Raw genomic sequence first — 17811 nt, 5'->3', positions numbered from 1 at the left:
TGTCGTAGAGGCTGTCGTCGGCGGTCTTGGTGGCAGCTTGGAAGTTCTTTCCCAGCAACACGTGCATTGTTGCTGATCAGTGTGTGTGAGTGCAAGCTGCTTTCCTGCGGACATGGCTGTCTTCTCTTTTCTCAAGTCCGTAGTGGTGCGTGGAACTGAGTGTTCGGCCTGTTCGGCCTCGACATTTGGCTGGCCGGAACTTTCTGCAGGACATTTGCTAAAACCTGTCGTAGAGGCTGTCGTCGGCTGTCTTGGTGGCTGCTTGGAAGTTCTTTCCCAGCAACGCGTGCGTGGTTGTTGATCAGTGTGTGGGGGTGCAAGCTGCTTTCCTGCGGACATGGCTGTCTCCTCTTTTCTCAAGTCCGTGCTGGTGCTTTGAACTGAGTGTTCGGCCTCGACATTTGGCTGGCCGGAACTTTCTGCAGGACATTTGCTAAAACCTGTCGTAGAGGCTGTCGTCGGCGGTCTTGGTGGCAGCTTGGAAGTTCTTTCCCAGCAACACGTGCATTGTTGCTGATCAGTGTGTGTGAGTGCAAGCTGCTTTCGTGCGGACATGGCTGTCTCCTCTTTTCTCAAGTCCGTAGTGGTGCGTGGAACTGAGTGTTCGGCCTGTTCGGCCTCGACATTTGGCTGGCCGGAACTTTCTGCAGGACATTTGCTAAAACCTGTCGTAGAGGCTGTCGTCGGCTGTCTTGGTGGCTGCTTGGAAGTTCTTTCCCAGCAACGCGTGCATTGTTGCTGATCAGTGTGTGTGAGTGCAAGCTGCTTTCCTGCGGACAGGGCTGTCTCCTCTTTTCTCAAGTCCGTAGTGGTGCGTGGAACTGCGTGTTCGGCCTGTTCGGCCTCGACATTTGGCTGGCCGGAACTTTCTCCAGGACATTTGCTAAAACCCGTCGTAGAGGCTGTCGTCGGCTGTCTTGGTGGCAGCTTGGAAGTTCTTTCCCAGCAACGCGTGCATTGTTGCTGATCAGTGTGTGTGAGTGCAAGCTGCTTTCTTGCGGACATGGCTGTCTCCTCTTTTCTCAAGTCCGTAGTGGTGCGTGGAACTGAGTGTTCGGCCTCGACATTTGGCTGGCCGGAACTTTCTGCCGGACATTTGCTAAAACCTGTCGTAGAGGCTGTCGTCGGCTGTCTTGGTGGCAGCTTGGAAGTTCTTTCCCAGCAAATCGTGCGTGGTTGTTGATCAGTGTGTGGGGGTGCAAGCTGCTTTCCTGCGGACATGGCTGTCTCCTCTTTTCTCAAGTCCGTAGTGGTGCGTGGAACTGAGTGTTCGGCCTGTTCGGCCTCGACATTTGGCTGGCCGGAACTTTCTGCAGGACATTTGCTAAAACCTGTCGTAGAGGCTGTCGTCGGCGGTCTTGGTGGCAGCTTGGAAGTTCTTTCCCAGCAACGCGTGCGTGGTTGTTGATCAGTGTGTGGGGGTGCAAGCTGCTTTCCTGCTGATATGGCTGCCTCCTCTTTTCTGGAGTCCGTAGTGGTGCTTTGAACTGAGTGTTCGGCCTGTTCGGCCTCGACATTTGGCTGGCCGGAACTTTCTGCCGGACATTTGCTAAAACCTGTCGTAGAGGCTGTCGTCGGCTGTCTTGGTGGCAGCTTGGAAGTTCTTTCCCAGCAACGCGTGCGTGGTTGTTGATCAGTGTGTGGGGGTGCAAGCTGCTTTCCTGCGGACATGGCTGTCTCCTCTTTTCTCAAGTCCGTAGTGGTGCGTGGAACTGAGTGTTCGGCCTGTTCGGCCTCGACATTTGGCTGGCCGGAACTTTCTGCAGGACATTTGCTAAAACCTGTCGTAGAGGCTGTCGTCGGCTGTCTTGGTGGCAGCTTGGAAGTTCTTTCCCAGCAACGCGTGCCTGGTTGTTGATCAGTGTGTGGGGGTGCAAGCTGCTTTCCTGTGGACATGGCTGTCTCCTCTTTTCTCAAGTCCGTAGTGGTGCGTGGAACTGAGTGTTCGGCCTGTTCGGCCTCGACATTTGGCTGGCCGGAACTTTCTGCCGGACATTTGCTAAAACCTGTCGTAGAGGCTGTCGTCGGCTGTCTTGGTGGCAGCTTGGAAGTTCTTTCCCAGCAACGCGTGCCTGGTTGTTGATCAGTGTGTGGGGGTGCAAGCTGCTTTCCTGCGGACATGGCTGTCTCCTCTTTTCTCAAGTCCGTAGTGGTGCGTGGAACTGAGTGTTCGGCCTGCTCGGCCTCGACATTTGGCTGGCCGGAACTTTCTGCAGGACATTTGCTAAAACCTGTCGTAGAGGCTGTCGTCGGCTGTCTTGGTGGCAGCTTGGAAGTTCTTTCCCAGCAACGCGTGCCTGGTTGTTGATCAGTGTGTGGGGGTGCAAGCTGCTTTCCTGCGGACATGGCTGTCTCCTCTTTTCTCAAGTCCGTAGTGGTGCGTGGAACTGAGTGTTCGGCCTGTTCGGCCTCGACATTTGGCTGGCCGGAACTTTCTGCCGGACATTTGCTAAAACCTGTCGTAGAGGCTGTCGTCGGCTGTCTTGGTGGCAGCTTGGAAGTTCTTTCCCAGCAACGCGTGCCTGGTTGTTGATCAGTGTGTGGGGGTGCAAGCTGCTTTCCTGTGGACATGGCTGTCTCCTCTTTTCTCAAGTCCGTAGTGGTGCGTGGAACTGAGTGTTCGGCCTGTTCGGCTGCGACATTTGGCTGGCCGGAACTTTCTGGCGGACATTTGCTGAAACCTGTCGTAGAGGCTGTCGTCGGCTGTCTTGGTGGCTGCTTGGAAGTTCTCTCCCGGCAACGCGTGCGTGGTTGTTGATCAGTGTGTGGGGGTACAAGCTGCTTTTCTGGGGACATGGCTGTCTCCTCTTTTCTCAAGTCCGTACTGGTGCGTGGAACTGAGTGTTCGGCCTGTTCGGCTGCGACATTTGGCTGGCCGGAACTTTCTGGCGGACATTTGCTAAAACCTGTCGTATAGGCTGTTGTCGGCTGTCTTGGTGGCAGCTTGGAAGTTCTTTCCCAGCAACGCGTGCATTGTTGCTGATCAGTGTGTGTGAGTGCAAGCTGCTTTCCTGCGGACATGGCTGTCTCCTCTTTTCTCAAGTCCGTAGTGGTGCGTGGAACTGAGTGTTCGGCCTGTTCGGCCTCGACATTTGGCTGGCCGGAACTTTCTGCAGGACATTTGCTAAAACCTGTCGTATAGGCTGTTGTCGGCTGTCTTGGTGGCAGCTTGGAAGTTCTTTCCCAGCAACGCGTGCATTGTTGCTGATCAGTGTGTGTGAGTGCAAGCTGCTTTCCTGCGGACATGGCTGTCTCCTCTTTTCTCAAGTCCGTACTGGTGCTGTGAACTGAGTGTTCGGCCTGTTCGGCCTCGACATTTGGCTGGCCGGAACTTTCTGCAGGACATTTGCTAAAACCTGTCGTAGAGGCTGTCGTTGGCTGTCTTGGTGGCTGCTTGGAAGTTCTTTCCCAGCAACGCGTGCATTGTTGCTGATCAGTGTGTGTGAGTGCAAGCTGCTTTCCTGCGGACATGGCTGTCTCCTCTTTTCTCAAGTCTGTACTGGTGCTTTGAACTGAGTGTTCGGCCTGTTCGGCCTCGACATTTGGCTGGCCGGAACTTTCTGCAGGACATTTGCTAAAACCTGTCGTAGAGGCTGTCGTCGGCGCTCTTGGTGGCAGCTTGGAAGTTCTTTCCCAGCAACACGTGCATTGTTGCTGATCAGTGTGTGTGAGTGCAAGCTGCTTTCCTGCGGACATGGCTGTCTTCTCTTTTCTCAAGTCCGTAGTGGTGCGTGGAACTGAGTGTTCGGCCTGTTCGGCCTCGACATTTGGCTGGCCGGAACTTTCTGCAGGACATTTGCTAAAACCTGTCGTAGAGGCTGTCGTCGGCTGTCTTGGTGGCTGCTTGGAAGTTCTTTCCCAGCAACGCGTGCGTGGTTGTTGATCAGTGTGTGGGGGTGCAAGCTGCTTTCCTGCGGACATGGCTGTCTCCTCTTTTCTCAAGTCCGTGCTGGTGCTTTGAACTGAGTGTTCGGCCTCGACATTTGGCTGGCCGGAACTTTCTGCAGGACATTTGCTAAAACCTGTCGTAGAGGCTGTCGTCGGCGGTCTTGGTGGCAGCTTGGAAGTTCTTTCCCAGCAACACGTGCATTGTTGCTGATCAGTGTGTGTGAGTGCAAGCTGCTTTCGTGCGGACATGGCTGTCTCCTCTTTTCTCAAGTCCGTAGTGGTGCGTGGAACTGAGTGTTCGGCCTGTTCGGCCTCGACATTTGGCTGGCCGGAACTTTCTGCAGGACATTTGCTAAAACCTGTCGTAGAGGCTGTCGTCGGCTGTCTTGGTGGCTGCTTGGAAGTTCTTTCCCAGCAACGCGTGCATTGTTGCTGATCAGTGTGTGTGAGTGCAAGCTGCTTTCCTGCGGACAGGGCTGTCTCCTCTTTTCTCAAGTCCGTAGTGGTGCGTGGAACTGCGTGTTCGGCCTGTTCGGCCTCGACATTTGGCTGGCCGGAACTTTCTGCAGGACATTTGCTAAAACCCGTCGTAGAGGCTGTCGTCGGCTGTCTTGGTGGCAGCTTGGAAGTTCTTTCCCAGCAACGCGTGCATTGTTGCTGATCAGTGTGTGTGAGTGCAAGCTGCTTTCTTGCGGACATGGCTGTCTCCTCTTTTCTCAAGTCCGTAGTGGTGCGTGGAACTGAGTGTTCGGCCTCGACATTTGGCTGGCCGGAACTTTCTGCCGGACATTTGCTAAAACCTGTCGTAGAGGCTGTCGTCGGCTGTCTTGGTGGCAGCTTGGAAGTTCTTTCCCAGCAAATCGTGCGTGGTTGTTGATCAGTGTGTGGCGGTGCAAGCTGCTTTCCTGCGGACATGGCTGTCTCCTCTTTTCTCAAGTCCGTAGTGGTGCGTGGAACTGAGTGTTCGGCCTGTTCGGCCTCGACATTTGGCTGGCCGGAACTTTCTGCAGGACATTTGCTAAAACCTGTCGTAGAGGCTGTCGTCGGCGGTCTTGGTGGCAGCTTGGAAGTTCTTTCCCAGCAACGCGTGCGTGGTTGTTGATCAGTGTGTGGGGGTGCAAGCTGCTTTCCTGCTGATATGGCTGCCTCCTCTTTTCTGGAGTCCGTAGTGGTGCTTTGAACTGAGTGTTCGGCCTGTTCGGCCTCGACATTTGGCTGGCCGGAACTTTCTGCCGGACATTTGCTAAAACCTGTCGTAGAGGCTGTCGTCGGCTGTCTTGGTGGCAGCTTGGAAGTTCTTTCCCAGCAACGCGTGCGTGGTTGTTGATCAGTGTGTGGGGGTGCAAGCTGCTTTCCTGCGGACATGGCTGTCTCCTCTTTTCTCAAGTCCGTAGTGGTGCGTGGAACTGAGTGTTCGGCCTGTTCGGCCTCGACATTTGGCTGGCCGGAACTTTCTGCAGGACATTTGCTAAAACCTGTCGTAGAGGCTGTCGTCGGCTGTCTTGGTGGCAGCTTGGAAGTTCTTTCCCAGCAACGCGTGCCTGGTTGTTGATCAGTGTGTGGGGGTGCAAGCTGCTTTCCTGTGGACATGGCTGTCTCCTCTTTTCTCAAGTCCGTAGTGGTGCGTGGAACTGAGTGTTCGGCCTGTTCGGCCTCGACATTTGGCTGGCCGGAACTTTCTGCCGGACATTTGCTAAAACCTGTCGTAGAGGCTGTCGTCGGCTGTCTTGGTGGCAGCTTGGAAGTTCTTTCCCAGCAACGCGTGCCTGGTTGTTGATCAGTGTGTGGGGGTGCAAGCTGCTTTCCTGCGGACATGGCTGTCTCCTCTTTTCTCAAGTCCGTAGTGGTGCGTGGAACTGAGTGTTCGGCCTGCTCGGCCTCGACATTTGGCTGGCCGGAACTTTCTGCAGGACATTTGCTAAAACCTGTCGTAGAGGCTGTCGTCGGCTGTCTTTGTGGCAGCTTGGAAGTTCTTTCCCAGCAACGCGTGCCTGGTTGTTGATCAGTGTGTGGGGGTGCAAGCTGCTTTCCTGCGGACATGGCTGTCTCCTCTTTTCTCAAGTCCGTAGTGGTGCGTGGAACTGAGTGTTCGGCCTGTTCGGCCTCGACATTTGGCTGGCCGGAACTTTCTGCCGGACATTTGCTAAAACCTGTCGTAGAGGCTGTCGTCGGCTGTCTTGGTGGCAGCTTGGAAGTTCTTTCCCAGCAACGCGTGCCTGGTTGTTGATCAGTGTGTGGGGGTGCAAGCTGCTTTCCTGTGGACATGGCTGTCTCCTCTTTTCTCAAGTCCGTAGTGGTGCGTGGAACTGAGTGTTCGGCCTGTTCGGCTGCGACATTTGGCTGGCCGGAACTTTCTGGCGGACATTTGCTGAAACCTGTCGTAGAGGCTGTCGTCGGCTGTCTTGGTGGCTGCTTGGAAGTTCTCTCCCGGCAACGCGTGCGTGGTTGTTGATCAGTGTGTGGGGGTACAAGCTGCTTTTCTGGGGACATGGCTGTCTCCTCTTTTCTCAAGTCCGTACTGGTGCGTGGAACTGAGTGTTCGGCCTGTTCGGCTGCGACATTTGGCTGGCCGGAACTTTCTGGCGGACATTTGCTGAAACCTGTCGTAGAGGCTGTCGTCGGCTGTCTTGGTGGCTGCTTGGAAGTTCTCTCCCGGCAACGCGTGCGTGGTTGTTGATCAGTGTGTGGGGGTACAAGCTGCTTTTCTGCGGACATGGCTGTCTCCTCTTTTCTGGAGTCCGTACTGGTGCGTGGAACTGATTGTTAGGCCTGTTCGGCTGCGACATTTGGCTGGCCAGAACTTTCTGCCGGACATTTGCTGAAACCTGTCATAGAGGCTGTCGACGGCTGTGTTGGCGGCTGCTTGGAAGTTCTTTCCCGGCAACGCGTGCATGGTTGTTGATCAGTGTGTGGGTGTGCAAGCTGCTTTCATGCGGACATGGCTGTCTCCTCTTTCCTCTGTGTGGAACTGAGTGTTGGGCCTGTTTGGCTGCAACATTTGGCTGGCAAGAACTTCCTGGTGGACATGTCCGCCAGAAAGAAAGAAAGGCCGAAGACGTAATCACGAAAAAGCAACGTGAACATAATGAGTGACGGCCTACTTTTCTCAAACTGGCGTTGTTCATAATTACTGCTAGACTGAGTTCCATGCACCGGACCGGTGCATGGAACCGAGTCTTTGGAATAGTTATCTTTGATTTTTGGTTAAAGCAAGAAGTTCCTGCTGGACATTTCTCCTTTTTTGCGAAAAGTGTTGCGAGTTGCGTTGCACTGGTCTGGGGGCTGTGGAAATAAATGTTTTCACACAAGCATGAGTTTGTTGTGTTCATACAGCAGCAAAGTATTGTTTTGTGGCAATGACTGACTTTTTGGCAACAGAGAATTTTTGGCAACACATCATATGTTCATTTCACTGCCCTGCATGAAGTTGTCAAGTATGTTTGCGTTCTGCCGCACGTCATTATTAGTCAGTCCTTGTTGCGGTGGCTCTCGTAGCAGTGGTTGAATTTCAATTGGTCTTTGCCAAGTGCCTTCTGCGATTTCTCCTACTGTCTGTGAGCAGTACGTCTTTGGAAAATGAACCTTCTGGAAGCCTAAGTTTCTGGATGTCTTTCTAAATTACTTAATTTGAAGGTTTGAAGTTGCAAAACATTGCGTCTGTCTGTGCCTTCACAAAGTTCTTTTCATGTTGTACCTATATAATATCTTCAACCTTTAAGCTCTTAATTATATGTTTGTATACGTCTGATATTGCAAAGTTGATTTCTAAGTAAGAGCTTCCAATTAGCAGCTAAGACCAGATGCGTAGTGGCCAGTCCAATTCATGAATCGCATGTATGCGAGTTGCGAGCGTCGATACGGGCGACGGCGCAAGCTACTTGAGTCAGCGACGAGCGACGGAGATTTTTCACTGTCGCTTGTCGCGTCGTTCGGTTTTTAGATCTCTAGAAAACGTACCTCATCGCCTTGGTCGCTCGCTGCCAGAGCTTTCATGCGGTTTGCTTTGCCGCGCGACTGACCGAGCAACAGCGAAGCGGGTCGCCGTCACTTGTCGCTCGTGAAATCGCTTACATGCGTCGGGACGCGAGCCTCGCCCGTGCGCCGGCCCGGGTCACTTCGCGTTCACTGTGCCGAGTGTCCGACGGCGGTCGCCGAGCCTGGCTGAGCTCAGTGGACGGGAAGTTCGACTCATGTGCCGGTGACCACTGGCGCCGGTCGTGGCGGTGAGACCATGGGCTCGGTGTAGTAAGTACATACGCGTCAAGGCTGAACCCCTTGTAAGCGGTTCAGCGAGCGACGGAGATTTCGCACGGACGCTCGTCGCGTCGCTCGTTTCTGGATTTCTAGACAACGCTCATCGCTTTGGTGGTCGCTTGCTCCCGTCGCTTTCATGCTGTTTGCCTCGTCGAGTGACTGATCGACCGACAGCGGGTCCTCGTCGCCCTCCTTCGTTGCTTGCCAAATCGAGGTTTCTGTCGCTCGTGCGTCGTTGGACGGTTGGATTCTGAATGTCTAGAAAACATCGCTAATCAAAACTTATGCGACGGGAGCAAGCGACCACTACGGATCCAGAACCGAGCGACGCCACGAGCGACAGTGAAAAATCTCCGTCGCTTGTTTGCGCTATTGCTTGATAAAGTACTCAATCGGTGGCTATCTACACTGGTTGTCTCGGACCAAGTGAAAACAAGGAACACCAAGGAAGGCCTCGGCTCGGTCGGCTCGGACCTCGGCCTCGGCTCGGTCGGCTCGGACCTCGGCCTCGGCTCGGTCGGCTTTGGCTTGGTAGGCTCGGACCAAGAAAAAACAGGGAACGCCAAGAAAATCCATTCCCTGGCAGGTCCGAGAAATTTTAGGGCCAGGCAATACAATGAAGCGCCACTGAACCTTCAACGCTGGCGGCCGTCTGGCTACATTGGTCTGCTCGGACCACGGAAAAACAAGGAACGCCAAGGAAAGCGCTTCCCTGGCAGTTCCTTGGAATTCACGGGCCCAGAAATAGCAGCGAAGTGCCAGGCTGGCAGTTTACCGAATTCACTGGGCGGCCCCGGTCCAGTCTATTACGACCAAGGCCCAATCCTGGCCCCAGCTTGCCCAAGCAAGTGTGCTGCCTGGGACTTTACCAGAACCGCTTAGTTGGGAAACTGCCATAGAGACTGCTCTCATAAAGTAGCCCCAAACTGTCCACCAGAGCCGAGCTAATGGCGAACACAACGCCGCCATTTTTCCCGCAGCGGCCACTCGAGGAACTGCACGTTACTTCTATTTTGGCCTTAATCGGCCGTTTTGGCGCCGAAACAGTTACAGCAGATGAGGTTACAGGGGTGCCACCCCCGTCTCCCCATCGGACGCGCCGCGCATTACTACATAAGTTGAAATGGACCTAGGTCGGGACGCGCTACCTGAAAGGACCGCTGAGGCATGGTTGTATAAAAACAATATTAATTGTTCCGCAAAATCTTGCAAACTAAAGATTATAAAAACATCACGCGTCCTTCATTTTGTATTAAACTCCAATAAATTTCATGTAAAAAGAGTCTTTTCCGTTTGTTTTTACGCTAAAACATGCTTTCTAAAAGCTCAAGGTGACCACAGTACATATAAATGATAAAAAGTGCCGCTGTTGTCGTATTTAGCTCGGTCTCGGTGGACGCAAGCGGCCCAGGTTACGACGGCCAGTTTCCCAACTGAGTGTTCTAGTAACATTGGTCGGAACCAACGAGCAACGACTATCGCCGCATCTCCATCGCCATCGTATAAAAAAAAATGCGAGCGAGCTTTCGGAAAAAAACATCGAAGAACTTTCTGGAAAAACTCGAGTGTCCGAGATGCCGGCGTGCCTATGAAACCAGCTGTGGATTTGAGTCCAATTGGTGAGTGCTCGCCCATTCGTTTTACCTTTTCAGTCCTTTTTGTTCGGAGCGTTTAATAGTTGAAAGCTAACGTGTGCGGTTCCTTGTCGCACACATGCTTACAGCATTGGATGACCCTCGAGCTTTTTCCATGGAAGTCCCGGAAACGACCTGTTTCTGAGCGAGCAGCCGAATTGCGGGAACTCATCCAGAGGCAAAGGTCCCTCCGGAGGCGTGCACGGGGGGGGGGGGGGGGGGGAAAGGGGGGGGGGGCAAGTGAGGCACTTGGTGATACACGTGAACGTATGGGATGGTAACTTGATGGTGGTGAAGGATTTTTCTGCGGCTTTAGGAGCGGCATGACATTAGCATGCTTCCAGGCATGGGGAAAGCAGGCTTTTTCCCAAAATAAATTGAAGAACAAGAGAAGACTTTTCAGGGACGAAGGAGAAAGGCGACGAGGCATTTCATAATGAACAGCGTCGGGCCCTGGAGCAAAAACCCTCGTTATGTCAAGTGCCATTTCCAGCTCACACTGCGTAAAAGGCTGGTTATAAGGCTTAGAGTCTCCTCCAGACATGGAGATATTTTCTCGCTATGCACGAGTTTTAAATCTACTGAACGAATCACTGTAGTTTGCCGAGCTGGATGTGTTATAAAAATGTTCACCAAGGATGTTGCCGATGTCAACTAAAGATGAAGAGGGGGCATCAAATGTAGGAACTGCAAAGCACCTATAGTCTCCATTTATTTTCCTGTATCTATCCCAAGCCTCCTTGGCTGTCACAAAACTATTTATAGACGAAAAATACTTCATCCAGGATTTACATTTTGACTTCTTCCTGGTCCAACGGGGTTTAGCTTTTCGCTGCCTGAACTCTGCGAGATTACATGATGTGGGGTATCTGCGAAGTTTGCCCCAAGCCCTGTTTCGATCCGCTAAGTTTGTGGCACACTCCTTGTTCCACCATGGTTTGCATTTTTTTGGCACATTACCAGAGGTTCGTGGAATAGACACCTCAGCAGCATTTAGTATCTGCTCAGTAATATACAATGTAGCATCTTCAGGTGACGTAGAAGAAAGCAGAGAAGGGTTCAAGGTGGAATGTAACCCAAAAAGTGACCAATCAGTTTTATCTAACTTCCACCTAGGGATACGTTTTAAAAGTGAGGGCAACCGAACGACGCTCTCTAAAACAATCGGAAAGTGATCACCGCCAAAAGGGTTCTTGAAAACATTCCATTTAAAGCAAGGAAACATTGAGGGGGATGAAATCGACAGATCTATGGATGTAAATGTGGTGTGAGCTGCACTGAAAAATGTTGGCTTTCTCCCATTAAGAAGGCATAGCCCAGATGCCAATAAAACACGTTCAACTACACCTCCACGAGAGTCTTGACGAACACTACCCCACAGGGGATGATGGGCATTAAAATCGCCTAGCATCATAGAGGGTTGTCGGAGCTGACCTACAAGACCCTGCATTTCACTAAGATGTAAAGGAGTGTTAGGTGTTAAATAAAGCGACACTACAGTTATGAGGCGGTCTAAAAGAAGGCGCACTGCCACGGCTTCAAGTGGTGTGCAGAGCGGGACCTCAGAGCAGGCGACCCCACCTTGTGCAACCACTGCCACGCCACCAGAGGGAGTATCACTAAGACGGTCTTTCCTAAAGACCCGGTGACGTCTCAAAATATGAGGAGAGCGATCATGAAGAGTTTCCTGAAGAGCAAGAGCTATCGGCCGAAGCTCATCCATGAAATGATTTATATCATCAATATTTCCTAAAAGGCCGCGACAATTCTATTGCATAAAATTTACTTTTGACATGTATAAAATTTGTTTATAGCGGAAAGTGTAAATCAATAAAACTCGGTAGTAAAAAGATTAAAACTCGGGAAAAAGACCACTTGGATTACTTCGGCGCAGTAACCGGTTTTTTGTTCTTCTCTGCACGGGTCTGCGTCTGCCACTCCATGCTATCCGGGTCAGAAGCAGGAGCAGCCGAGTCGTCCAACTCCATGGACGAGTCTGCCTCTTGAGTCGTGTTGCTGGTGTTGCCCAGCGTTTTCTTCCCGCTTGGATCTCGGGGAGCCAGGCCCCGGCCGCGACCAGCCGAAGAGGCAGTGGAGGTGCTGGGCAGAGTGTCTTTCAACTCTGCCTGCTCCGGCCCCTTGAGTACAGGGAGAGCAGCACGAGAGTTGTGCCGCTCTTTGGAGAAAGCCCTCTCCAGTGAGTTGGAACGAGAGAGTCGCTCCTTTCCACCGGGGGAAGGCGTCGCGTTCAGGACGGGTATTGGCATTGCCTGCCTGTCCTGAGACTTCGGGGCTGCTGATGTGCTCCCTCCAGAAGGTGGGAGAAGCTGCTGGCCCTGCGGGGCGGATGGGGCCCGAAAGGACACTGCCATGCTTCAGGCGAGACCTGGGTGGCCTTCGATTCCGTTCGCGGTGGAGGGCCCCTGCGCACCGCGTCGAAGTACGTGCCTTTCGAAAGAGAGGAGAACCTTTGCTTTGCTTCCGGATAAGATAAGTTTTCTTTTGCTCTTAAGGTGAGGATTTCCTTTTCCTGTCGCCACGTGGGGTCAAGAACGACAGTACGCAAGGTGTGGGGACCATTGCAGTTGGCACAGAAAGCTGCCGCTTCACAGTTGTCGGCTAGATGGTCGTGGCTGCTGCACTTTGCACACGTCTCCTTCCCTTGACAGCTGCGTGATCCGTGGCCAAAACGCTAGCAACGGAAGCACCGCTGGGGGTTGGGGACATATGGGCGGATGCGGCAGTTAAGGTATCCTGCCTTGATAATTTCTGGCAGTGTGTTTCTTTCAAAAGTAAGGATTACGTGTTTCGAAGGAATTTCCTCACCATTTTTACGGAATATGATGCGCTTAACGGCTACAACCCCAACGCCTTGGAGTCCGTCGAGAAGTTCCTGCTCACTAGTGTGTAAGAAGCCGTCCTCAGAGAGGACCCCACGGATGGTGTTGAGCGTGCGGTGAAGGCTAGCCAACACTAACATCAAGAAAACTAGTCAGTTTAAGGATCGCTTCACTCTATTTTTTGGTGGTTACCTCCACTAGGAGGTCTCCGGAGTGGTGCTTTTTAGCCTTGTAGGAGAATCCGACAAGGTTTTCTAGTACATTCGCAACAACAAAGTGCGACAGCTTTGCAACAGGTTTTTTGTTCATCAAGTGAATCATCAACAAAAAACTTCGTAAATGTTTCTCCTTCAGAATCTTTGTCGATGGTCTTGGGTTCAAGACAACGCCTTTTAAAGGCTCGCCCTGATCGGTGTTTGGAAGAGGGGGGCGCCATAGGAGGGCAAAGAGTGTTCAGAATCCGCGGTGCACCGCCCACCACCGAGCCCAACGAGGGGTTAGGTAAGGCACCATAACAAGAAGGGCTTGGCTAGTGACGTTACACTAACAGTGCTGCCGGGAAACTATACCCAAGTGTGGGTCAAGACAGAGGTCCATCGCCACCCAAGGTTAGCCCTTGCCGCCAAAGAGGGGTGAAAAAAGAGTAAGAGAAATGAGAAAGAAGCAAAAGAAACAGGAAAGGTAAAAGTGAAAGATCGGAGGGGATAGTAGAAGAAAAGGCGACTAGACTGAATCATCCTGGCCGGGCCTTACCAGGACTCCCGTCTACGAGAAGCGGGGGCCGAAGTGGTGTATTGCCTCACCTGGGGGGCCCCGAAGGTTCCAAACCTACCCCGGGCTCGGCTCAACCACCAGGATGCCCTTTTCCCCGGACACGGGAAAGCCACGCACAGCCAGACGTGGGCAGGCGAACCCGCATGGCTCGGGGTCCGTGGAGACGCCACTCTCCAAACACCTGCTTTCACAGGTGCCCCCTGCGGGGGAACTGGTGCCGTGTCCGCCAGGAACAGGAAGGGCACCGGGTACTACCGGTACATGGGCAGCACCAGGGACCACAGCTGCATGGGCTGCAGGAGCCGTAGGATGGGGAACGACGTATGGCACAGCAGGATCTAGGGCGGCGCCGGAGGTCGCATGACTATGGGCACCAGGCGCCACAGCAATAGGGCAAGGACCGGGTGCCGCAGTAGCATGGGCGGCCGCAGGGGCCGCAGTGGCATGGACGACCTCTTGGGCCGTCGGGACATGACCGGCATCCGGGGCCGCCAAAACAGGACCGGTCACAGGGGCCGCAAAAACAGGACCGGCCGCAGGGACAGGAACGGCAGCAGGGGCCGCATGGACAGGATTAGCAGCAGGGAGTTTTTGTGAAGACTGTCTTTTCGTCGTGACCAGCATACAAACATTCCGATCCGCGGGGATCAACACTTCCGCTCGCAGGGGCGGATGCCAACTCTCGGACAAGTGGCACCATCCAACTGCATCGCCACACACCATGACTTCTTGCGCCATCGAGCTGGTTGATGGCACGCTACAGATGCGTCAGTAATGGCGGCGATTTCGGTGTAGTTTCGGAGTTGCTCGACGTGGGCCAACGGCTGCACCTTGTGGGATTTCCCTTGCTGCTACCCGTCTCGGAGAATGACACAGCACACCGGTTCAACAACACGTAAACATTTAATGACCGCTATCGCCTGCGCCGCGATCCCAACCGCCCCCGCGCATCCGCTGCGACGGCCTTTTATCAGCGGCGGAGCGCCGCTCGCGTGGCCAGTTGCCCTTGGCCCCCTGGTGGCCAAGATGACCACTTATGATTGTCGGAGGGGCAGCCTGGGCCAACCGCTTGGAATCGCCAGGTTTCCCACACATCTCCCCCCTTCCAAAAACGAAAACAGAGGACGTCTTTGATGGTCTTCGGGGGGGCCTTCCTTCTTGGTCAGCAAGATGAGCGAGCACGGGTCCGACGTCAGTACTTCCGGACAGTACCGATGCAGCCATGGGGGGTGGTCTGATGACGGGAGCTGCGGCGCCGCTGTCTGGCACGAGGAACTAGAAATTAAAAACAACATGAGGCCATGGCGCGGTAGGAAAAAGTAGCCGCGCACACGAAAGATGCCTGTCCCACTGTGCATGCGGGAGCGCGGACCATTTCTCTTCTCCCCCCCCCCCCCCCCCAAAACACCGAAGAGGGCATGAAGATAATACGCTTAGAACTCGTGCTACTCCTGGTCGTCTTCACCGCCGTCTCAAGTTGTACCGCGGTAGAGACGGTGTGGAATCTTCCGAGAGGTGGTCCGGATAGTCGTCATCTGGAACCTGCGACACATCTACCTCCTCGGGTTCATAGAAAGCTTTTAGGTCGGCGACATGAATAGACCCGCACACTTCACCAGATTCACAATGCACCAGCTCATAAGACAGGTTGGAGAGCTTGCTAATAACACGGTAGGGGCCATCCCACCTCTTTGCTAAAGAGGCCGTGAAGCCTCTAGCAGCATCACTCAGCGGATGAGTTCGCCTCAGTACCAGATCTCCTACCTTGAACTGCAGATTTCGCCTCCCCTTGTTGTACTGGTTTGCCTGCTGCAGTCTCGAGACGTCGAGGCTCTCTCGAGCTTCACGCAGGTTCTCCGTGAAACGCTTCCGGAGATCTTCTGCGAACTGCGTGGTTGTGCGCTGTGTGCTTGCAGGATCTGTGCAAAGGAGGCCGTTTCCCAGGGGAAACACGAGCTCTTTTCCAAAGTTAAGTTGGGCCGGAGTAAAACCCGTGGACCGGTTGATTGTTGTGCGGGTAGCGAATGCCATTTCTGCTAATTTCGCGTCCCAGTCTTTGTGTCGCTCTGTATGCGATACAAGCATCTGCTTCAGGTTACGGTTCACTCTTTCCGTGATATTCGCCTGTGGATGGTATGGCGAAGTCCGTTTGTGCCGTATGCCTAGCGCCTTACACGCATCCACGAACACCTTGCTAACAAAATAAGAAGCGTTGTCTGTAATAAGCGTTGCGGCAAAGCCAAAGCGCGCGAACGTCTCAAGAAGACAGTCCCAGATTTTCTTAGAGTCTAGTTTGCGCAAAGGAAACATTTCGACCCATTTTGTGAAATGGTCGGTCACTACTAGCAAATACTGATTGCCGCGTGGACTACGGGGAAAGGGACCGACAACGTCGCAGGCAACACACTCCCAGGGGTACTTGCTTTCGACCGACTGCATTAAACCTGGTGGTTGGCCACCTCGGGGTTTTGCCTTCTGACAAACCGGGCAGCTACGAGCGTACCTCATCACATCCTGCCTCATACCTGGCCACGTTGCAATTTGGGACAACTTTTCGTAAGTTTTGCTCCCACTGCTGTGGCCTGCCAAGGCGGGATCATGCATATATCTTATAAATGACTTACGCAGTTTACGTGGTATTACAGACCGGAATGGCGGGCCGCTGGACCCATCGTCCGCCTGGGGGATGTATCGCAGCAGGATGCCGTCGCTGCTGAGCAGGTATGAGTCCAAGTCTCTGGGATTCCCAACGTCGGCTGAGTTTTCTTCTGCCAGCTGGTGCATCACCTTCTGACAAAGTCCATCGGACAGCTGGGCCGCTCGGAGCTCCTCTCTGCTCACCAGGGTTCCCCACCGCGACTCTGGTGTGATGGGCGCCGCATTGGCCAGTGCCACCAAGTCGGGATCCACCTGCATTTCCTGCCCGAGAAGTGGAGCACGGGACAACGCATCTGCAACGTGGTTAGCCACTCCACGCTTGTACTCGATTGTGTATTTGTAGCGCTGGAGCGAAAGGGCCCATCGAGCGAGTCGTCCTGCAGGGTTTTGAAGCCCTTTGAGCCACGAGAGAGCCATGTGGTCGGTTTGAATGCTAAACGAAGCGCCGTCAAGGTACATGTCAAACTTCTTAAGCGCAAAAATAATTGCCAGGCACTCTTTTTCGGTCGTTGAGTAGTTTCGCTCCGCTCCGGTTAACGTATGACTGGCGAAAGCTACGGGACGAAGAACGCTGTCATGTTCCTGCAGAAGGACTGCTCCTAATCCGTAATCGCTTGCGTCAGTCTGCAAGACGAACGGACGATTCAAGTCGGGCAGGTTTAAACACGCGTTTTCAGTCACAGCCCTTGAAAGACACGCGAATGCGGTTTGCTGCTCTTGCCCCCAGCACCATTTCGTTTTTTTGCGGAGCAATCGGTTCAGGGGTTCAGTTATCTCAGCGCATTGCGGAATAAAATCTCTATAAAACGCAATCATCCCGAGATATCTTTGTAGGCTTTTGACGTCATAAGGGGGTGGGTACTCCGTTATTGCGCGCAGCTTATCTTCATTCGCCCGCAGCGTTCCGTTATCCACAACAAATCCGAGAAGGTTGATTACAGGCGATGCCAACTGGACTTTATCTGGATGAATCGTAAGGCCGGCTTGACGCATTCGTTCGAGTATGATCTGAAGGTGCACGAGATGCTCCTCGAATGTTCGTGAAAAGACCACTACGCCATCCATGTACGCCATCGCAAACTCGTACTTCGCGTCACCGAGGACAACGTCCATTAGGCGTTGAAAGCTGGCGGGAGAGTTGGACAAACCAAAGGGAAGGCGAGTGAATTCGAACAACCCCCTATGGCAAATGAATGCGGTCTTCTTTACATCAGCCGGATGAACTTCGATTTGAAGAAATCCGCGGCTGCAATCGAGGGTTGTGAAAACAGTCGCGTTTCCAAGGGCATACATTACTGAGGAAATACTAGGAAACGGGTAACTGTCTCTGACTGACACTTCATTTAGGCGCCTGTAATCAACACAAAGCCTTGCTGTGCCGTCCTTCTTTGGAGCAAGGACTACCGGGGAAGCCCACGGGCTTTTTGACTGACGTACTGCGCCTGTGTCGATCATTTCCAATAGCGCCGCATCAAGAAGTTCGCGGTTGTGAGCACTTATGGGTCTCGGATTGCACCTCCGGGGAGGTGCATCCTTGGTTTCGATGCGGTGCTGTAGGAGATCGGTTTTCCCAGGTCTTTCCGTGAACATCGGCGAGAAGGGTTCCAGCAGTTGCTGGAGCTGCTTCTGTTTGTCTTCACCGGAACACTTTTGCACGGCTTTGAGCACGCTGTAATCCGGAGGCAGGAACTCCATCCTCAATCGTGCCTCAAAATCTGACATACTTGTGAATTTAGTTTGTCTTTGCCTCCACAGTGCTGCAC

The sequence above is a fragment of the Ixodes scapularis genome, unplaced genomic scaffold (assembly GCF_016920785.2).
Source record: "Ixodes scapularis isolate PalLabHiFi unplaced genomic scaffold, ASM1692078v2 PGA_scaffold8__174_contigs__length_109621045, whole genome shotgun sequence".
In the NCBI taxonomy this organism is placed as follows: Eukaryota; Metazoa; Arthropoda; class Arachnida; order Ixodida; family Ixodidae; genus Ixodes; species Ixodes scapularis.
The sequence above is the reverse complement of the archived record's forward strand: the minus strand, read 5'-3'. Positions refer to the sequence as shown.